This window comes from Oncorhynchus masou, chromosome 17 (genome assembly GCF_036934945.1).
Source record: "Oncorhynchus masou masou isolate Uvic2021 chromosome 17, UVic_Omas_1.1, whole genome shotgun sequence".
NCBI lineage: Eukaryota > Metazoa > Chordata > Actinopteri > Salmoniformes > Salmonidae > Oncorhynchus > Oncorhynchus masou.
This window is the reverse complement of record NC_088228.1, coordinates 6,601,859-6,625,683: the sequence shown is the minus strand read 5'-3', so window position 1 is coordinate 6,625,683 and position 23,825 is coordinate 6,601,859. Positions and strand designations below refer to the sequence as shown.

General features: G+C 40.6%; 1 protein-coding gene across 1 annotated transcript in view; it reads right to left on the bottom strand.

Moving 5' to 3' along the window:
• Nucleotides 1-23,825, bottom strand: part of LOC135558351 (cadherin-7-like) — a 148,098-nt gene that overhangs the window by 81,821 nt on the left and 42,452 nt on the right. The window lies entirely within an intron of this gene.

The window sequence follows — 23,825 nt, the reverse complement described above, 5'->3', positions numbered from 1 at the left end:
ACATATAATGATCACTTATTGGCTGATTTTCCTTCACTCTGCGGTCCAACTCATCCCAAACAATCTCAATTGGGTTGAGGTTGGGTGATTGTGGAGGCCAGGTCATCTTATGCAGCACTCCATCACTCTCCTTCTTGGTCACAAAGCCCTTACACAGCCTGGAGGTGTGTTGGGTCATTGTCCTGTGGAAAAACAAATGATTGTCCCACTAAGCGCAAACCAGATGGGATGGTGTATCACTGCAGAATTCTGTGGTAGCCATGCTGGTTAAGTGTGCCTTGAATTCTAAATAAATCACAGACAGTGTCACCAGCAAAGCACCCCCACACCATCACACTTCCTCCTCCATGCTTCACGGTGGGAACCATACATGCAGAGATCATCCGTTCACCTACTCTGCGTCTCACAAAGACACGCCTGTTGGAACCAAAAATCTCCAATTTGGACTCCAGACCAAAGGACATATTTCCACTGGTCTAATGTCCATTGCTCGTGTTTCTTGGCACAAGCAAGTCTCTTTTTCTTATTGGTGTCCTTTAGTAGTGGTTTCCTTGCAGCAATTTAACTATGAATGCCAGTAGCATACCACCCTGCATACCACTGCTGGCTTGCTTCTGAAGCTAAGCAGGGTTGGTTCTATTCAGTCCCTGAATGGGAGACCAGATGCTGCTGGAAGTGGTGTTGGAGGGCCAGTAGGAGGCACTCTAAAAAATATCCCAATACCCCAGGGCAGTGATTGGGGGCACTGCCCTGTGACAAGGTGCTGTCTTTCGGATGGGATGTTAAACGGGTGTCCTGACTCTCTGAGGTCATTAAAGAGCTCATGGCACTTATTGTAAGAGTAGGGGTGTTAACCCCAGTGTCCTGACTAAATTCCCAATCTGGCCCTCATACCAGCATGGTCAGCTAGTCATCCCCAGTTTGCAATTGGCTCATTCATCCCCCTCCTCTCCCCTGTAACTATTCCCCAGGTCATTGCTGTAAATGAGAATGTGTTCTCAGTCAACTTACCTGGTAAAATAAGTAATAATTCACACAGTTGATGTGAAGATGTGTCTGTTACTTGAACTCTGTGAAGCATTTATTTGGGGTGCAGCTAGATCTAATGAATGTATCCTCTGCGGCAGAGGTAACTCTGAGTTTTCTTTTGCTGTAGCGGTCCTCATGAGAGCCAGTTTCATCATAGCGCTTTATGGTTTTTGTAACTGCACTTGACGAAACTTTAAAAGTTCTTGACATTTACCTTATTGACTGACCTTCATGTCTTAAAGTAATGATGGATTGTCGTTTGTCTTTACTTATTTGAGCTGTTCTTGCCATAATATGGACTTGGTCTTTTACCAAATAGGGTTATCTTCTGTATACCACTCCTACCTTGTCCCAACACAACTGATGGCTCAAACGCATTAAGAAGGAAAGAAATTCCACAAATTAACTTTTAACAAGGCACACCTGTTAATTGAAATGCATTCCAGGTGACTACATGAAGCTGATGAGAGAATGCCAAGAGTGTGCAAAGCTGTCATCAAGGCAAAGGTTGGCCATGTGAAGAATCGCAAATATAAAATATTTGTTTAAACATTTTTGGGTTACTACATGATTCCATATGTGTTATTTCATAGTTTTAATGTGTTCACTATTATTCTACAATGTATAAAATAGTAAAAATAAAGAAAAACCCTTGAATGAGTAGGTGTGTCAAAACTTTTGACTGGTGCCCGTGTCAAATGGATTCTTCATAATAATTATAGAACTGAATGATAAACAAACACTCCAAACAATCTGGGATAGTATTCCAGAAAATGTAGTACATTTAGTCATAATATCGGCCAAAAATCATTGCTTTAGTGAAAATAGGATTTATTTTGACATCTAGTTCCAACTCCTCGACTGCCTACAAAAAGCCATGACATTAACTTACCAAGGGATCCAAGTCCAAACTTCACGGAATAAGGAAATTCTAAACCATTTATTAAGAAATACATACCATTTAACTAATATAGTATAGATCATGTTGAAATGGTTATCATTTGGTCAAAACTGCTGGAAATTGCGTGTCGAGATCTTGTTGAGTTCTTCTGTTCTATTACTATGCACACCTCTGTCACGACTTCCGCCGAAGTTGTTCCCTCTCCTTGTTCGGGCGACGTTTGACGGTCGACGTCAGCGTTTTTTTAGTTGCCACCGATCCACGTTTCATTTTCCATTTGTTTTGTCTTCATTGTACACACCTGGTTTCCATTCCGTAATCATTGTTCCCTATTTAACCCTCTGGTTTCCCCCCTGATTTTGTGCGTGTTTGTTATTGTCAAGTTGTCTGGTTTTGTGAACTGGATTATTTTGTCTCCTTCATGGAATATAGTTTTAGAGTAAAGTGACGATTATTACTCATCTCTGTGTCCTGCGCCTGACTCTGCCTTTTACCAGCATCACCTAGACTCTTGACAACCTCAGTCTTTTTCACAATCAGATCATTTCTGGAACACATGAATACCAATTGCCAGCCCTGGTCGAGGATATTTTGTTAAATGCAATACGTCAACATACCACACGCTTTACATTTCTCAAAGCCACTTCAGGTGCCCTAGTTTTCAGGGAGATCTCTTTTAAGAAAATTTGTTTCTTTCTGTCATTTCTTATTTATTAGAGTTGGTTTACCAAGATGGATTTTCACAGCTCAATATTTTGCCTGTGTTCAAACTTCATTGTTTATTTACATGGATTTCATTCAAATATTAGTCACTGCATTTCAAGTTCAAATGCACATTTTGGTCATCAAATCTATTTCAAATCGGACATCCTGTGTGAGGGAGTTGTTTGAAGTGTTTTTCATATCACATTCGGGATTACTGAGATTTATAATAACTCAATGCTATTAATAAAAGTGCGTAAAAACCTAAAAATCATAGGCCTATGGGTATCTTTGGGTTTATTTGCATAAAATAACGTAATACAATCCGTTCTTCTTATCATATTTGTCTGGAGAATTTAAAAAAAGGCTTCCATATGATATCAAACAGGAAATCTCTGTTGCCCTTCTCCCTCCCGACTCCCTTTACACTATCTTTATTTCCATCTCTACCCATCCACCCCCACTCTTTCTCTCCCTCTGTTTCACATAGAGAAATATTTTTTTCTCTGTCCGAGAAGCCTTATTTAACATCGGTCTCTTGAGGGGGCCTGGGCCACAAACCAGGCCCATAGCCTTTTCTCCCTTCTATTGAAACCATCCTACTTTTCAGGTACTCAATCTAACCCTCTAGACTCAGGAGAGTGGTGAGTGGAGAGAGAAGGAGCGAGAGCACAAGAGAGAGAGAGGAGAGAGAGAGAGAGGAGAGAGAGAGAGTGTTTGGGGGACAGGGTTGTGTTTTGTTCTGTGTTCTGCTCAGTTTGTGAATACAGTATTGAACCAAGGAGAAAAACAAAGAAGTCCATATCCGCTTTACTCTCTACGGGCAAAGGCTTGCAGCTCCAATAAAAAGACGGTCTCCGTGGCATAGCTCAATGCTCTTTTCTAAGTGACTGCCTGTAGCTGATTAAGTTGCATTGCACGGCATTGTAGTGACACGCTTGGGCCCAAAGTGTCAAGTCTGGCTGCTGCTGAATTTAAACGTTGAACTGTTCATGCTTTATTTTTCAGCTTTGGGTTATTTGTTCAAAGTTGTTCAAATGTTTTGAGATTTCTGAATAGGTGAGGTGATCAATTCCGTCAAGGCCACATTGCAGTTAGTGCAGTAGAATATCAATAAAACATTTGAAACTGAAGAATGCTTTGGATGCTGCCGAAATAGGTAGTAGTCATTGTCCCTAACATGTAGATACTGTACCTTCAGATTCCTCAAATAACAACATGTTTTCAAGGGCTATAGTTGTGCAAACAAAAAAGGGGAAAGAACACTTCTGATATTTGAACAGTGTTTTTCCCAACTGATGTGAAAAAAATATATAAAAAATTACCATGATATTTGAGACTTAAGTGTTTTTCCCAACTGATGTGAAAAAGTCATCATTTTTCTTCAGGAGTCAACCCGAATGGGAATTAACACATTCTGTTTGCAATTCAAACATATTCCATGGCATGTGAAATGACTGAATAATGCTTCCAATATGTTTGGAAGACAAATATATGCTCTCCAGACAAATTGTTCTATGTAATTACAATAAAATGTATTATTGTGTAGTCATTGTAATTATTGTATTTCCAACACGTTTTGAAACATGTACATTTCTGGTTTCTGTTCCTCAGTTCAGGATCTATCCCTATAGGATGCTCTGTCACTCAGTTCAGGATCTATCCCTATAGGATGCTCTGTTCCTCAGTTCAGGATCTATCCCTATAGGATGCTCTGTTCCTCAGTTCAGGATCTATCCTATAGGATGCTATCCCTATAGGATGCTCTGTTCCTCAGTTCAGGATCTATCCCTATAGGATGCTCTGTTCCTCAGTTCAGGATCTATCCCTATAGGATGCTCTGTTCCTCAGTTCAGGATCTATCCCTATAGGATGCTCTGTTCCTCAGTTCAGGATCTATCCCTATAGGATGCTCTGTTCCTCAGTTCAGGATCTATCCCTATAGGATGCTCTGTTCCTCAGTTCAGGATCTATCCCTATAGGATGCTCTGTTCCTCAGTTCAGGATCTATCCCTATAGGATGCTCTGTTCCTCAGTTCAGGATCTATCCCTATAGGATGCTCTGTTCCTCAGTTCAGGATCTATCCCTATAGGATGCTCTGTTCCTCAGTTCAGGATCTATCCCTATAGGATGCTCTGTTCCTCAGTTCAGGATCTATCCCTATAGGATGCTCTGTTCCTCAGTTCAGGATCTATCCCTATAGGATGCTCTGTTCCTCAGTTCAGGATCTATCCCTATAGGATGCTCTGTTCCTCAGTTCAGGATCTATCCCTATAGGATGCTCTGTTCCTCAGTTCCCAGGATCTATCCCTATAGGATGCTCTGTTCCTCAGTTCAGGATCTATCCCTATAGGATGCTCTGTTCCTCAGTTCAGGATCTATCCCTATAGGATGCTCTGTTCCTCAGTTCAGGATCTATCCCTATAGGATGCTCTGTTCCTCAGTTCAGGATCTATCCCTATAGGATGCTCTGTTCCTCAGTTCAGGATCTATCCCTATAGGATGCTCTGGTCCTCAGTTCAGGATCTATCCCTATAGGATGCTCTGTTCCTCAGTTCAGGATCTATCCCTATAGGATGCTATGTCACTCAGTTCAGTACACTACCGGTCTAAAGTTTGGACACACCTACTCATTCAAGGGTTTTTCTTTATTTTGACTATTTTCTACATTATAGAATAATAGTGAAGACATCAAAACTATGAATTAACACATATGTAATCATGTAGTAACCAAAAAAAGTGTTCAACAAATATATTTTATATTTGAGATTCTTCAAATAGCCACCCTTTGCCTTGATGACAGCTTTACACAGTCTTGGTATTCCCTCAACCAGTTTCACCTGGAATGCTTTTCCAACAGTCTTGAAGGAGTTCCCACATATGCTGAGCACTTGTTGGCTGCTTTTCCTTCACTCTGCGGTCCGACTCAACCCAAACCATCTCAATTTGGTTGAGGTCGGGGGATTGTGGAGGCCAGGTAATCTGCTGCAGCACTCCACCACTTTCCTTCTTGGTCAAATAGTCCCTACACAGCCTGGAGATGTGTTAGGTCATTGTTCTGTTTGAAAAACAAATGATAGTCCCATTAAGCGCAAACCAGATGGGACGGTGTTTCGCTGCAGAACACTGTGGTAGCCATGCTGGTTAGGTGTGCCTTGAATTCTAAATAAATCACAAACAGTGTCACCAGCAAAGTACCCCCACACCATAACACCTCCTCCTCCAATACACATGCGCAGATCATCCGTGCACCCACACCGCGTCTCACAAAGACACGGCAGTCTTCGCGTGTATTTCATTTGGACTCCAGACCTAAGGACAAATTTCCACCAGTCTAATGTCCATTGCTCGTGTTTCTTGGCCCAAGCAAGTCTCTTCTTCTTATTAGTGTCCTTTAGTAGTGGTTTCTTTGCAGCAATTCGACCATGAAGGCCTGATTCACTCATTCTCCTCTGAACAGTTGATGTTGAGATGTGTCTGTTACTTGAACTCTGAGAAGCTTTTATTTTGGCTGAAATGTCTATGGCTGGTAACTTGAATGAGCGTATCCTCTGCAGCAGATGTAACTCTGGGTCTTCAATTTCTGTGGCGGTTCTCATGAGAGCCAGTTTCATCATAGCACTTCATAGTTTTTGCGACTGCACTTGAAGAAACTTTAAAAGTTCTTGACATTTTCCAGATTGACTGACCTTCATGTCTTAAAGTAATGATGGACTGCCGTTTCTCTTTGCTTATTTGAGCTGTTCTTGCCATAAGATGGACTGGTTTTCCAACTAGGGTTATCTTCTTTATACCATCCCTACCCTGTCACAACACAACTGATTGCCTCAAACGCATTAAGAAGGAAACACATTACACAAATTAACTTTTAACAAGGCATAGCTGAATATAATAGAATGGATATTATTCTCAAACAATTGCAAAGCAATCCATGTGTGTGCACATGAAGTGGCTATTCTGTGAAAGGCATTAAAGTGAGAATTTGAAAACAAGGTCCTCTACTCTTAATTTAAAGGTAATTGGCAACTTTAGTTCTGATTGGCCAACAAACTTCACAGTGTCTTACACACCTGACAACGTGATAGAAATCAAAACACACTGGCTGCATGATGCCACTCTATATTTATGATTTGGAAAAAGTGGCAAAAAAAAGACATGCCTAGCACTTCCTGCGGAGAAAGAGAGACAATTGAATTGCTGCTCTGCTTGTGTGGCAAGCAAGTTAGGAGATACCTAATCAATGAAATATGGAATTAAAATGATAGAATTAAAAGTGAAATGAGAATAATCTGAATAGAGTTGTTATTTGTATCTGTAGGACAGGGAGAAGCGCAGTAACGTTATGCTGGCTAGCTAGCTTAACTAGCTTCTCTCGGTTTGATGCATTCAAGACATGCACTATGTAATCAGATGAGATGAAAACTAGCCATAAGTCAGTCTACCAGTGCGAGTTAATAGTTCTCTCTCTCTCTCTCTCTCTCTCTCTCTCTCTCTCTCTCTGCCTGCTACTGTACCACACGGCCCCTCCCCTGCTCTCTACCGCCATGCTCAATCTGTTTTGACACAAAATTTGAAATGAGGGGAGGAGGGGATTGGTGTGGGGGTTTTGACACTCTCTCTACCCTCCAGTATTGGCTAAAGGAATGTCACTTTGTCTCCAGAGAGTTTTGCCCACCCAAAACTCTAACTTCCAAAACGTGGATAATGGAACAATAATTATATCATAAAGAATGTTTGGAACAGTCAGTGGGGAGATGTAGAAAACTAATGTCATATTGTTTTTCATTTTGTGATGTCATTAAACACTGTATGGATGTAATACTGTAATTACTGAACGTAAACCCCCTTTATTTGTCAAGTTTCTATCCAATACGTTATGCATAGGATATGAACAGTGATGAAAGTATTTCTATTAAGATATGAGTGTGATTAAAACTTCTTCGGGATAGGGGGCAGCACTTTTGGATACATAGTGTGCCCAATTTCAACTTCCTGCTAAGATATGCATATTATTAGTAGATTTGGATAGAAAACACTCTGAAGTTTCTAAAACTGTTTGGACCATGTCTGTGAGTATAACAGAACTTATGTAGCAGGCAAAACCCGAGGACAAATCATTCACATGTTGTTTTTTTAGGTCACTGTCTATTCAATGAGTTTTCATTGGGAAACTAGATTTTAAGGGACGTGTTTGCAGTTCCTACCGCTTCCACTGGATGTCACCAGTATTTAGAAATTGGTTGAGGTTATTCCTTTGTGGAATGAAGAGGTACGGACATCTTGAATGAGTGTTATTTGAAGTCTACTTTTTGAGAGAGGAGCATGACTTGAAAAGTAGTGTGAGGTTGTTGTCTATCCCAGAGAGTCTAATCATATCTTTTGCACATTAAGTAGCCATAGCCCTAAGTGAGGTCAGAAGAGCGTGTCAGACGGACAGAAACGTCCCCAGAGTGCATAAAAAGCATTGGTAACAAAGTTAACATTATACCAGAAAAGAGTGTCGCTACATGTGAAATGGTTGGAACTTTGAACCTGAGGGGAATAAAATGAACTCACATATCAGACCAGGACATAACCAGCCTACAGTTGCATATGTAAAGTGGATCAAACTCTGTCTATCCAAACTCTCAGGCAATCCATGGTACAGCTAAGTAGCTATTCTGAGGAATTAAAACCCATGAAGACTAGACAACTACGAAGACGGACATTGTAACCTCTTGTGGACAATCAGAGCCTTACACCCACAGGAGATACCAACCAAACCCTTTCCAAGAAGGCTTGGTGACGACCGAGAGAAACGACAAACGAAGGCATTTCACATATACAGTTGAAGTCGGAAGTTTACATACACCTTAACTCAGTTTTCCACGATTCCTGACATTTAATCCTAGTAAAAATTCCCTGTCTTAGGTCAGTTACGATCACCACTTATTTTTAAGAATGTGAAATGTCAGAATAATAGTAGAGAGAATGATTTATTTCAGCTTTTATTATTTTGTTTATTTCATCACATTTCCAGTAGGTCAGAAGTTTACATACACTCAATTAGTAATTGGTAGTATTGCCTTTAACTTCACTAGGGTAGGGGGCAGCATTCGGAATTTTGGATGAAAAGTGTACCCAAATTAAACTGCCTTCTACTCAGGCCCAGAAGATAGGATATGCATATAATTAGTAGATGTGGATAGAAAACACTCCAAAATGGGTAGAATAATGTCTGTGAGTATAACACACCTGATATGGCAGGCGAAAACCCGAGGAAAATCCAACCAGGAAGTACTATTATTTTGAAAGGCTGTTTTCCATTGAAAGCCTATCCACCATACAAAGACTTAGGACCCAGTTCACGAGCTCTGTGGCTTCCTCTACATGTGGCCAGTCTTTAGGCATTGTTTCAGGCTTTTACTCTGACAAATGAGGGAGATACAGCACTTTCAATCAGTGGCCAGTGGAAATTTCCATTCATCAGCCATGCACCTGATCGGGAACGAGCCTTTCTTGTTTCTTTCCTATTGATAAAGCTTTTTGTCCTGTTGAAAAATAATTGATTATTTATGACGAAAACAACCGGAGGATTGATTTTAAAAATCCTTTGGCATGTTTCTACTAACTTTTATTGTACTTTTTAAAAACGTTCCGTCTGGATTGCTCGTCGTAAGCATTCGGATTACTGGACAAAATGCACAAACCAAAAGGAGGTATTTTTTCATAAAGATGGACATCTTACAAAACAAACATTTATTGTCTAACATGGAGACCTGGGAGTGCCACCAGATGAAGATCATCAAAGATAAGTGATTCATTTTAATGCTATTTCTGACTTTTGTGACACTCTCCTTGGCTGTAAAATGGCTGTATGGGTTTCTGTGGCTAGGTGCAGACCTAACATAATTGCAAAGTGTGCTTTCTCCGTAAAGCCTTTTTGAAATCTGACCCAGCGGTTGCATTAAGGAGAAGTTTATCTTTATTCGTATGTTTATCACTTGTATCGTTTATCAATGTTTATGATGAGTATTTCTGTAATTTGATGTGGCTCTGCACTTTCACCGGATGTTTGTTTGAGATAATGCATTTCTGACCATAACGTGCCAATGTAAACTGAGATTTTTGGATATAAATATGAACTTTATCGAACAAAACATACATGTATTGTGTAACATGAAGTCCTATGAGTGCCATCTGATGAAGATCATCAAAGGTTAGTGATACATTTAATCTCTATTTCTGCTTTTTGTGACTCCTTTCTTTGACTGGAAAAATGGCTGTATGATTTTCTGTGATGAGGTGCTGACCTAACATAATCGCATGGTGTGCTTTCGCAGTAAAGCCTTTTTGAAATTGGACACGGTGGTTGGATTCACAACAAGTTTATCTTTAAAATGGTGGATAATACTTGTATGTTTGAGGAATTTTAATTATGGAATGTCTGTTGTTTTGAATTTGGTGCCCTGCAATTTCACTGGCTGTTGTCGAGGTGGGACGCTAGTGAGTCAGGTTTGTAGGCCTCCTTGCTCGCACACGCTTTTTTTCAGTTCTGCCCACAAATTTTCTATAGTATTGAGGTCAGGGCTTAACAATGGCCACTCCAATACCTTGACATTGTTGTCCTGAAGTTCTATTTTTGTTTCATCAGACCAGAGGACATTACTGCAAAAAGTATGATCTTTGTCCCCATATGCTGTTGCAAATCGTAGTCTGGCTTTTTGTATGGCAGTTTTGGAGCATTGGCTTCTTCCTTGCACTTTTTGCACCAAAGTACGTTCATCTCTAGGAGACAGAACGTGTCTCCTTCCTGAGCGGTATGACGGCTGCATGGAACCATGGTGTTTATACTTGCGTACTATTGTTTTTACAGATGAACGTGGTACCTTCAGGCATTTGAAAATTGCTCCCAAGGATGAACCAGACTTGTGGAGGTCTACAACTTTCTGAGGTCTTGGCTGATTTCTTTTGATTTTCTCATGATGTCATGCAAAGAGTTTAAAGGTAGGCCTTGAAATACATCTACAGGTACACCGGTTTGTAAGCAAACTATACGATTAATGTGAGAATAATTCTGTAATGTATCAACTATAAGTGTCCCTTACTCTCTCTCTGTCTCCTCCCCACCCCTCTTCATTCGTTGTCTAGAAACCACCATATTTTGTCAGGTCACCAGGGAATTTTGTGTCATGTAAAGGGTGTATGTTTATTCTGTGTTATTATTTAGTTAGCTAGTAATTAAATAATAACATATATTTGTATTGTACTGAATAATGAGCAAGGCTGGGTTTTTTGCAGATCCAAGAAGGTTAAGATCATTCAGAATGAGTATATTATAAGAGGTTATGATGGGTATGTTGACTGTTTTATGGATGTTATAGTTAAATAGCTTTTAGAGTTTAATTCGGGAGATGGTGACTCTTTAAACAACTTCTTCCGTGGTGCCCCAAATTCTAATGATTTAATTGTTGTATGATTCATTTAATTGGGTAACAATTAAACATCGTTAGTGGATTAAATAAATAAAAGTCATTAGATTATTGAAAGTAAAGTCACGACAATATACTACAGTTGAAGAACAATAGGAAAGTAATTCTGCTTTGAAATTTGATAAACCTGTAACCTAACTTTTGAGAAAATGGCTTTTGTATGTTTGGTACCTACTCTTAAGTTTTAGCCCCACCCATCTCTTTAAGGATTCACATGTGAGGCTATGCACTAAACAACCAAAGATTTCAAGACTAAAGGCTGGTTTATATTATGGGTGCGTTCATAAATTTAATCTGGAATTCCAGAGTGTGCTCTGGGCATTCATAAAAAGCTTAAAAATAAGCTGTTTAAGATTGGACATTTTTACATTTAGAGTGTTCAGCTCTCGGAACATTCAGGGTGCACACTCGGCGCTCTGGCCGAAAAGTAGGGTTGATCCGAGCGTTCTGATCTAACAGCAGTCAAGCCCCCCATTTAATTGGCTAATGTTGGCTAACTTGCTAGCTACTTCCAGACACAAATTAGACACACACTCACCAACAGAGCTGGTTAGGCTGTTTTTTATGTTATCCAGAGCGTTGGTGACTGTAACTGTGCTGCTGGCAACCGTTTAAAGAAGGTTTTTTTTGCAGACATTTACTGACACCGGCCATAATCAACAGCTGTTGAGTGTTTCTAGATTAGTCAGTTATTTGGCACACTCAGACGAGAGTGCTTTGAAATCGAAGTAGATAGCCAGAGCAAATTAACCAGCTACGTCTATTGACAGTTGTCACAGTGACATCATCTATTGAAATAGTTACAGTACTTGCATAGTGAAGTCTTTTGTTTAGACATTTAGCTAGCTAGCTAAACAATGAACCATAATCCCAACTCATAACGTTACTACCCTGCATGAATCTGCAGGTAGCTAACCAACCAGGTTCAATGTTTGCTAGCTAACCTTAGGCTATAACTAGCAATACAAATGGCTCTGAGATACAAATAATATTACTACACAGGTCATACACATAATGTTAGCTAGCTAGCCAGCCAGCTAATGTTAGCTGGCTAGCCAACAGTACACTTTAACTTGAAATGGAAGGACTTATGACCAAATTAGAAATGTTTATTATCTGAAAATGTAGCTAGGTAGACTCTCTTACCTGTATACATGGATGGGTGCTTCTCTATCTCTGTCACGGATGCCATGGTTGCCCTTAGTTTGAAAATGTGACCCGGAGACAGGTGTTTTACAACAGCCTTCTGTGTGTTCTCGTTTCGACTCAGTCTGCATATTTGCAATCAAAAGCCAGAATTTTCTCCATCTCCTTAGCTATCATAATCTAATTCCACTGATTTCAAAACTCGGTCCTCCAGAAAGTGGAGAGCAACACTTATGCAGTTCTACTATCTGATATTTTTCAAAAAAGCAGCGCTAGAAAGGATTACCTACACATTTTGACCAGCTCATATTATAGAGAGACGCATGCTACATGGCGGACTCATCTCTCGGCATGTTCAGCCAATCATGGCTCGAGGGAAGGTTGCTGGCTTTTTCTGTGGCATGAAATTGAACAATTCTATTTGTATTTACAGATGGCAGACAATTTTGTTATTAAGGCACATGAAAGGTCACATGTTCCAGAAGGCATTTCTGGCAAAAAAAAAATAATAATTTGAAGAATAAAAAAAATAAAAAAAGTTTACCTTCAAATAGTTCTAATGTGAAGTGGTGATGCGCAACATATGCCTAGTTTCCTGAAACGAGTCACAAATGTATTTGTGCATATTGTGTCCAGGTTGGGAAGTCCCTGAGTCCAATTCAGACATCACCATTTATCCTCAGAATTATTCAAATTGAATCATGACTATCGTTGTGGTGGTAATCCGGTCACCGCAACAGCCCTAGTTCAGAATCTATCCCTTTAGGATGCTCAGGTCATGTCAGAAAATATCTAAGACCACACAGAGTAGAACCAGGCTCATGTCTGTCATTCGTCCAAGTCTAGTGGGTTAAACCCTGTCTTTGAGATCTCTTGTAGTCATCTCCTACCATTTCACAGGACAGACACGCTAGAGTACCGTATCACAATGTTACAGCTGAGGACAATAACTAACTGGATAACTAATAACTAATCTGCTTAGAAAAAGGCCCACCAGAAAGGATGAATAGAAACGTATACCACGTGCAAGTTTTCAGTGGCTCAAAAAAAAACTATATGGCTTAGTAAATCTAGACACAAACGCTGTGGAGAAACATCACACCGGACCAAAAAAGGGTTTAGGCAACTAATGTTTCCACATTATTTCAACAGACCAAATGAACATAATGATATTGTAATTAAGTGGGTATTTGATTGAATTTCAAATCATTTCCTGAATTGACAGTGGGAAAACCTGAATTGACAGAATGGAAAACCTGAATTGACCTCAACCCTGCTGTAAACTACCCAGCATCCTCAAATGACCCAAAGACGACCATCTCAGGGTGATGGCTATATTTACCCCATGGCGTATGTACGTACCTATGGTGTGGTGTGTGTGTGTGTTTGTCTGTGTGTTCATGTGCAAGTGTGCGTGTGTGTGTCTATATCTGTGTGTGTGTGTCTGTATCTGTGTGTGTGTGTGTGTGTGTGTGTGTGTGTGTGTTCACGTCTATCAAACGCAGCATATTGCAACAGAGATAAAGGGAGACAATTGAACCAGGCTATTACGAGCCTCCTCATTTGTCCACTGGCATGTGGCGAACACCAATTACACCAGCGTGATTACAAACCCAGCTCGTTTCAGACACACTGATTTAGTGTTCATCTGTCTCACTTCCTGTATCATGGCTAACCCAACATCTCAACTGTCCCCGCCACAACAAAACCTAAATCTCAACGATCCCTGCTGCAAATGTCACCCGATTAAGGAATATGCTGTGGCGCTGCGCCTGACATCAATTACCAGTCTCTGACTGCTGGATGTTTCCCCGCCCAATAAGCGTCCCTGTTCGCCAGCACATAAACCCTCCTAACAAATCAGGGGCGTCGAAATGCATGCCATATCCTGAGTGATGGGAATGTCGTCGGGCGGGTTTGGCAGGCCGCCCTCCCAGACAGTGCATGGGATTTTGCTTAGGCAAATTCAAATTGTGGTGGCTGAGATGGAGAGCTGACAGACCTCATACAGGTGGTGGCCCTAATTCAATACTTAGACTCAATCTTTCCCCCTTTATTATATAGGACGTTGTTTGGAAACATTTGGAAAAGCACAACTTATTCTTCAATCAAAAAAACTGCTGAACTTTACTATGTAATTGCAAAGTGTTTACTACAACAACCATTTGTAACTGTAGTAATAACAGTGCTACTACACTAAGAGTAACTACAGTAACCTCTCATGGGAGAGGTGAATAAGTTATTGTCTACAACAACCTTATGGTAGGGTAATGGTTAGCACGCTAGCTAAGGAAGTATGAAGTTATTGTCTACAATAACCATATGGTAGGGTAATGGTTAGCACGCTAGCTAAGGAAGTATGAAGTTATTGTCTACAACAACCATATCGTAGGGTAATGGTTAGCACGCTAGCTAAGGAAATATGAAGTTATTGTCTACAACAACCATATGGTAGGGTAATGGTTAGCACGCTAGCTAAGGAAGTATGAAGTTATTGTCTACTACAACCATATGGTAGGGTAATGGTTAGCACGCTAGCTAAGGAAGTATGAAGTTATTGTCTACTACAACCATATGGTAGGGTAATGTCTACTACAACCATATGGTTATGGTTACACGCTAGCTAGCTAAGGAAGTATGAAGTTATTGTCTACAACTACCATATGGTAGGGTAATGGTTAGCACGCTAGCTAAGGAAGTATGAAGTTATTGTCTACTACAACCATATGATATGTTAATGGTTAGCACGCTAGCTAAGGAAGTATGAAGTTATTTTGTGGAAAGATCTGTTTGCTTCTTTGTGTCCCAGGTCAGGCAGACAGGGAAAGAATACAGATTACTTTGAAAGTAACTAATGTAACAGGTTTTACAAGCAATGATTGCGATATGTAAATGACTAATATGTTACATGTAAACTCATTCCCATCACGAAAACAAAGTGGGTGCCTCATCTTTCTTTGGGATCATATTCAAACTGCTCCAACATTAGTCCTAATATTGTTATATGGAAGTCCTGTTCAGAAAGTAAAAAGTTCACAATAAATTACATTTTCAACAATATCTTGGTCAACTTGAGTTAAAATCTCTCAAACTCATAGGAAACAAACAGAGACATGATCAAATGAAAAGTCTACCTCCCAAATTAATTTAACAAGAGAGTTCATCAGTGCACTCAGGGCAGAATAACAGCTAGACTAGTTGTGTATGTGGACACGTCAAACGTTTCATTCCAAAATCGTGGACATTAACCTTTCGGTGCTGTATCCTGAATTTCCACCTGTCTGATGTGCCCAAAGTAAACTGCCTGTTACTCAGGTCCAGAAGCCAGGATATGCATATAACAGGTAGAAAACACTCTGAAGTTTCTAAAAACTGTTAAAATAATGTCTGTGAGTATAACAGAACTGAGATAGCAGGCGAAAAACCGGGGAAAATCAATCCGGAAATTATTATTTTTTAACTTGGAATGACTTCCAATGCAATGCTATTGAAAGATCTAATTTCTGCCTCCCAGATTGCAGTTCCTATGGCTTCCACTAGATGTCAACAGTCTTTATACAAGGTTTTAGGCTCGTTTTTTTTAAATGAAGAAGTATTTGTAGTCTCTCCATGTTGAGCGCCAGGGCAACTCTTCGTTCTTTTCCTTTGCTATTGAACATAGTAATCTACGTCTGAAATGTTATTGTTTACTTAGATATTAGACAACCTGAGGATTAATAAAAACATTGTTTGACTCGTATGCATGTTGAAGGACTGGATTATTGAATTCAATGGCACCAACTAAACATAATATTTGGAATATAAAAAAGGACTTTATCGAACAAAACAACCATTCATTGTGTAGCTGGGACCCTTGGGATTGCAAACAGAGGAAGATCTTCAAAAGTAAGGGATTTATTTTATCGCTATTTATGATTTTGTGTCGCCAGTGCTGGTTTGAAAGATATGTTGACATAGGGTGCTGTTCTCAGACAATTGAATGCTATGCTTTCGCCATAAATCCTTTCTGAAATCTGACAACACAGTTAGATTTCAAAGATTCTAAGCTAAAGAACCATGTATGACATTCTTCTTCATCAATGTTTAATATTACGATTTTGTATTTTGAATTTGGCGCACTCTGATTTCGCCGGATGTTGTCGAATTTGATCCCGCTAGTGGGAGTTTCACGCGAAGAGGTTTTAATGTGGATTTGGTCCCCCTTTGCTGCTACAACAGTCTTCACTTTTCTGTACACTAGATGTGGGAACATTGCCGCGGGGACTTGCTTCCATTCAGCCACAAGAGCATTAGTGAAGTTGGACACTGATATTGGGCGAATAGGCCTGGCTCGCAGTCGGCATTCCAATTCATCCCAAAGGTATTTGATGGGGTTGAGGTCAGGGCTCTGTGCAGGCCAGTTAAGATCTTCCACACCGATTGACAAACCATTTCTGTATGGATCTCGCTCTCTGAATGGGGCATTATGCTGAAACAGGAAAGGGCCTTCCCCAAACTGTTGCCACAAAGTTGGAAGAACAGAACTGTGTAGAATGTCATTTTATACTGTAGAGTTAAGATTTCCCTTCACTGGAACTAATGGGCCTAGCCTGAAAAAAAGACCCAGCCATGAAAAAAAGACACAGACAATTATTCCTCCTCCACCAAAATTTACAGTTGGCACTATGCATTCGGGCAGGTAGCGTTCTCCTGGCATCTGCCAAACCCAGATTTGTCTGTTGGACTGCCAAATGGGGAAGCGTGATTCCACTGCTCCAGAATCCAGCGGTGGCGAGCTTTACACCCCTTCAGCCAACACTTGGCATTGCATATGGTGATCTTAGGCTTGTTTCCATGGCTTCTCGGCCATGGAAACACATTTCATGAAGCTCCCGACAAATAGGCATTGTGCTGACGTTGCTTCCAGAGGCAGTTTGGAACTTGGTAGTGAGTGTTGCAACCAAGAACAGACGACACATTGCGGGCTGCCGCAGAATTCTATGGCACATTATTTAATTGGCAGCCGTTGCTACCATTAATGCTAGTTAGTGCTATTTTGACCACCAGAGGGCATCTTTGAGAAGCATTTGATAGCCATCAATATTGCCTGTACTAGAGAATTTAAAACCATTTTTTTGTAACAACATAGTATATGGGATTGATTTTAAGAAATGTTGCTTAATTCATTTGATTAATATTATGGTATTTCTATTTCAAGAAAAACGAAACCCTCAGGGTTTCTTTTAGGATGGAAGAGAAAATATGGCGCTGTACAACGTGACGGTCGGGAGTAGGCTACTCAGAGCCAAACATTTCTACACCCTAATTGTATAATTGTTGTCTAACCAATACCCAAACAGAGATTCAGTGAAAATAAAAAACTAATTGATTTATCAAGACGAGCGCAAAACGGTGCTGACCACAGCGGGTAGGCTATTTGACCACAGCGGGTAGGCTATTGCTTCAAATCCTGTTGTTTTTAACTTCAATATGCTTTCAAAATAAAGAAAACATACACCACTTTTAACAGAACATTACTCTACACTAGTGAGACTCATGTATGTTTTTCAATGACGTGACTCTCCGACAATAGTTTACTTTAGAGGATTGGAGGATTCTAATATTAAGATCTAAGGGGCATTTATATCATTCTAAATTAATTACTTAATAATAATAATGGCTTTGTTTTAAAAAAAATACAATATTTTTTTGATTATTTTGTTGTCATTTAACCTAGAGTGAGTGAGAAAAAAAGCACTTATTGAACTAATTGGGCAATTATAATACATGGTGTCCAGGTCAGGATAACCAAAACAGTTCTTTATTAAAGACGATCAGCAAGAATGTTGGTACTTATTTATTTTGATCCAAAGCCATTAATGACGGAGTCACTCAGCTTTATGTAGGTGCCTGAGGCTCTATGACTGAGTCACTCAGCTTTATGTAGGTGCCGAGGCTCTATGACTGAGTCACTCAGCTTTATGTAGGTGCTGAGGCTCTATGACTGAGTCACTCAGCTTTATGTAGGTGCCTGAGGCTCTATGATGGAGTCACTCAGCTTTATGTAGGTGCTGAGGCTCTATGACTGAGTCACTCAGCTTTATGTAGGTGCCGAGGCTATATGACTGAGTCACTCAGCTTTACATAGGTGCCTGAGGCGATATGACTGAGCCATCAACCTTATTATTTCGCAGACATCACTTGTTTATATTCAGTCAACACATACATCTTAAGAATATCATTGAATATAATTGAACATTGTCGTTTCTCCATGCTTGTCTCAGAGCAGCGTGAAACGTTGCTGAAATAGTTGACCACAGCGGGTAGGCTATATATTACGATATTTTGGAGATTATTTTGTTTTGTAACTAGGCAGTATTTTCATTTTTAGATAAAAAACGTTCCCGTTTTGAAACGGGATATTTTGTCACGACAAGATGCTCGACTATGCATATAATTGACAGCTTTGGATAGAAAACACTCTGACGTTTCCAAAACTGCAAAGATATTGTCTGTGAGTGCAACAGAACTGATGTTACAGGCGAAACCCAGATAAACATCCAACCAGGAAGTGCCCCATATTTTGAAATCCCTGCATGCCAATGACTCCTTATATGGCTGTGAAGGAGCTATGAATGAGCTTACGCTTTCTACGTATTCCCCAAGGTGTCTACAGCATTGTGACGTCTTTTTACGCATTTATGTTGAAGAATAGCCGAAAGGGACCACATTGAGCAAGTGGTCACATGATGGCTCCCGCAGAAAATCTTGCGTAAAGTACACAAGTAGCCATTTTTGCAATCGCTTCTTATGAGAAACCAATTGTCCCGGTGGATATTTTATCGAATAGATGTGTGAAAAACACCTTGAGGATTGATTCTAAACAACGTTTGCCATGTTTCTGTCGATATTATGGAGCTAATTTGGAAAAAAGTTTGGCGTTGTAGTGACTGCATTTTCCGGTCGATTTCTCAGCCAAACGTGAAGAACAAACGGGGCTATTTCGCCTACAAAAATAATATTTTTGGAAAAAAGGAACATTTGCTATCTAACTGGGAGTCTCCTGAGTGAAAACATCCGAAATTCTTCAAAGGTAAATTATTTAATTTGATTGCTTTTCTTATTTTCGTGAAAATGTTGCCTGCTGGTAGCAGAGCCTAGCATAGCATTATGCCATGTTAAACTTACAAAAATGCTTGTCTAGCGTTGGCTGTAAAGCATATTTTGAAAATCTGAGATGACAGTGTGATTAACAAAAGGCTAAGGCTAAGCTGTGTCTCAATATATTTCATTTGTGATTTTCATGAATAGGGAACATTTTCTAGGGGTATTTATGTCCGCTGCGTTATGCTAATTAGTTTGAGGCTATGATTACGCTCCCGCATGCAGGATGGGTAGTATCAAGAAGTTAAAAAATGTAAGTGAGCGAAATGTAATCTGAATGAAGGCAAAAATCATATTTATAAAGGCCAAAATATTTATTTATGTTTTAAGAATGAGAGAAACCATAAGCCAACTGTGCCTTTTTTTAGGATCCTCCCCTAACCCGGATGACGATGGGCCAATTGTGCATCGCCCTCCCCTAACCCGGATGAGGATGGGACTCACAATCACAGTCGGATGTGATACAGCTTAGATTCAAACCAGAGATGGTAGTGATTCCTCTTGCACTGAGATGCAGTGTCTTAGACCACTGTGCCACTCAGGAGTCATGACCAGTATGACCAATATATATTATCCTGCTAATAGCCCATTCTAGAAACGCTGTTTGCAGAATTAACGGCCTGCTACGCTTGTGAAAAACAGGGTTAATAATAAAATAATACTTTTTTTTACTTCCACTTGTTAAAGGTTCCAATTGATAAAGTTATTTTTTTTTCAATTAGTATATTTGAGTTTAACTACAATATTTGTTGTATTATTGGTTCTGTCTTTTCTGGTGGATTAAACTGAAATTGCAGCCAATCACGACCGGTTGTGGTACAGCCAACCTAACTAAGAAATACATTTGATGATACAATTCTCCCCCTACCCTCCTTTTAGGCAAGAGTTTATTGTCCTGCTAATAGCCATAATGGCGCTGTACAACGTGACCGCGTGTGTTTGAACGAGTATTTTCCAGTAAGCAACAATTTGTTTACCTTCATTAGACAACTTTGTTCCAATAATTCTGTCATTCAGTGATATTTATTCCCATAGTATTTAGTTATGGATCAACTAAATAAACACATCACTTGTTTATATTCAGTCACCACATATGTCTTAAGAATATCATGGAAGATAATTGAACATTTTCATTTCTCTTAAAAATCTTAGTGTTACAAGAGTTTTAGAAGGTAATACTGATGAGTAGAAACCAAAAAACAATTGTATTTTTGAGGGTGTGTGCGTGCAGGACAGAGGAATAGCATTTCTTACACTCAGTCGTGTAACACAGTCGTGCACAATTATCAGTTTCTATTGGGTTTATGTCGCCCATTTATTGTCAGTTAGAGACACAAGTGCCTTGGGACCCAAAAGCATAATCAGTGCTCTAACTCCCCCTTACGCTGGTCTGGAGCAATGAAGTAGTGACGCAGGGTACCGTACTAAACCACAAATTACCTCTAAGTCCCGCAGCATAATTGCAAAACTGTAAGTCGAGTAATCACTGTACATGGAACCCAAAAGAGTTCTACCTGGAACAAAAAAAGATTTTACCTGGCCAAAGAACAGCCAAAGAAACCTTTTGGAACCTTTTTTTCTAAGAGTGTAGTTCCCTCAGCTTATTGTGTTGTGGAGGAGAGAGACAGAGCGAGAGAAAGAGGCCTTGAGAAAGAGATACAGACAGAGGAGAAAGAGAGAGACCCAGAGAGAGAGAGAGACCCAGAGAGAGACCCAGAGAGAAAGAGAGAGAGTACCAGAGAGAAAGAGAGAGAGACCCAGAAAAAGAGAGAGAGACCCAGGGAGAAAGTTATAGACAGAGGAGAAAGAGAGAGACCCAGAGAGAGAGACCCCGAGAGAAAGATTGAGAGACAGAGAGAAAGTGATACAGACAGAGGAGAAAGAGAGAGACCCAGGGAGAAAGTTATAGACAGAGGAGAAGAGAGACCCAGAGAGAAAGAGAGAGAGACAGAGAGAAAGTGATACAGACAGAGGAGAAAGAGAGAGACCCAGAGAGAAAGAAAGATCCTGAGAGAAAGAGAGAGAGACCCAGAGAGAAAGAGACCCAGAGAGAAAGAAATACCCTGAGAGAAAGAGAGACCCAGAGGAGAAAGAGTTACAGACAGAGGAGAAAGAGAGAGACCCAGAGAGAAAGAAAGATCATGAGAGAAAGAGAGAGACCCAGAGAGAAAGAGAGGGAGACCCAGAGAGAAAGGGATACAGACAGAGGAGAAAGAGAGAGACCCGGAGAGAAAGAAAGACCCTGAGAGAAAGAGACCCAGAGAGAAAGAGACTCAGAGAAAGAAAGACCCAGAGAGAAAGAGAGAGAGACTCAGAGGAGAAGGACAGACCCAGAGAGAAAGAGATACAGACAGAGGAGAAAGAGAGAGACCCGGAGAGAAAGAAAGATCCTGAGAGAAAGAGAGAGACCCAGAGAAAAAGTGATACAGACAGAGGAGAAACAAGAGAGTCTGAGGGAAAGAGATACAGACAGAGGAGAAATAGAGAACCAGAGAGAAAGACCCAGAAAGGAGAGAAAGACCGAGGAGAAAGAGAGAGACTCAGAGAGAAAGAAACAGACAGAGGAGAAAGAGAGAGAGATGGAGAGATAAAGAGTGACGGCGAGAGAAAGAGAGTGACCCAGAGAGAAAGAGAGTGACCCAGAGACAAAGAGAGCGACCCAGAGACAAATAGAGAGAGATGGAGAGAGAAAGAGAGAAAAAGAGTGACCCAGAGACAAAGAGAGATAGAGACGGAGAGAGAAAGAGAGAAAGAGAGTGACCCAGAGAGAAAGAGAGTGACCCAGAGACAAAGAGAGTGACCCAGAGACAAAGAGAGTGACCCAGAGACAAATAGAGAGAGATGGAGAGAGAAAGAGAGAAAAAGAGTGACCCAGAGACAAAGAGAGATAGAGACGGAGAGAGAAAGAGAGAAAGAGAGTGACCCAGAGAGAAAGAGAGTGACCCAGAGACAAAGAGAGAGAGACGGAGAGAGAAAGAGAGCGCGACGGCGAGAGAAAGGGAGAGAGATGGAGAGAAAGAGAGAGTGACCCAGAGACAAAGAGAGAGAGACCCAGAGAGAAAGAGAGAGAAACCCAGAGAGAAAGAGAGAGATGGAGAGAGAAAGAGAGAGAGATGGAGAGAGAAAGAGACCCAGAGAGAAAGAGAGAGAGACCCAGAGAGAAAGAGAGAGAGACCCAGAGAGAAAGAGAGAGAGACCCAGAGAGAAAAGAGAGAGAGAGAGACGGAGAAAAGAAAGAATGCTTGACATTTCAGGGCCTCCGTTCCTCATCTCACTTTGAAGTCTTTGTTCATAACATCTAACAATAAACGACAGATCCAGGACGGAAATTGGCTCCCGCTGTCTTCCTCCGCTCTGAGCTCAGGTGGAGAAGCGCCTACAGATTTCATCATTTTATTTTCAGTCTGTTGGAGAGCCCCTCATGCCTAAACAGACAGACATATCTGAAAGAACCAAAATAATTACCCCAGCACACCTTCAGGTTCTTAGCAGACCTGGATTTAAGTACTATTTGAAATCTTTCAAATTCTTAAGCGTGGCTTGATTGAGCTTGCCTGGTGCAATGGAACCAATAGAATAGTCGCAAAACAGCAAACCCCACCCATTTGGCACCTCCAGGCAGGCTAAAGCAAATGTTCAAAATATTTGAATGATTTCAAAAAGTATTTGAATCCTGGGGGAAAGGATTTTATTTAAATGTGATAGCTTCAGATTGATTCACTGGACTCTTGTGTGCTTGCAGTCTCATTGTCTGAAATTCTTTTGGCTTATATTTTGGGGGGTGAATAAATGAACGCCTCAAGAGTGCTAGCTATATAAATGCAAATAGTATTGTACTGCTTTGTGGTACTGCTCCATTCGAATGAAATCCAGAGCTTTTATCCTTTTATCATCGCCGCTAGAATCAGAAATGTCTGCTCATATCGTTTTCGGCACATAAAGAGCTCTGCTGGCTTGAATTAAACGAACTTGTTCATGCCACAGCCACCAGCCCATCTACCTAATTATATCAAAGGCAGACTATTCATTTGCTCCATTATTAGGTTGTGTGTGTGTGTGTGTGTGTGTGTGTGTGTGTGTGTGTGTGTGTGTGTGTGTGTGTGTGTCACTGTGTGTGTGTCACTGTGTGTGTGTGTCACTGTGTGTGTGTGTCACTGTGTGTGTGTGTGTGTGTGTGTGTGTCACTGTGTGTGTGTGTGTGTGTGTGTGTGTGTGTGTGTGTGTGTGTGTGTGTGTGTGTGTGTGTGTGTGTGTGTGTGTGTGTGTGTGTGTGTGTGTGTGTGTGTGTGTGTTGTCTCTGTGAGGGAGAATGGCTGTTGCAGTGGCACTCGAAGATGAGCCAGGAAAAAGGGCTGGTGATTGCCAACCTGATGACTTTCATCTGCTGCTCTGATAAATGGTGGAGCAGCCCAGAGATTGGTGGAGCATCCCA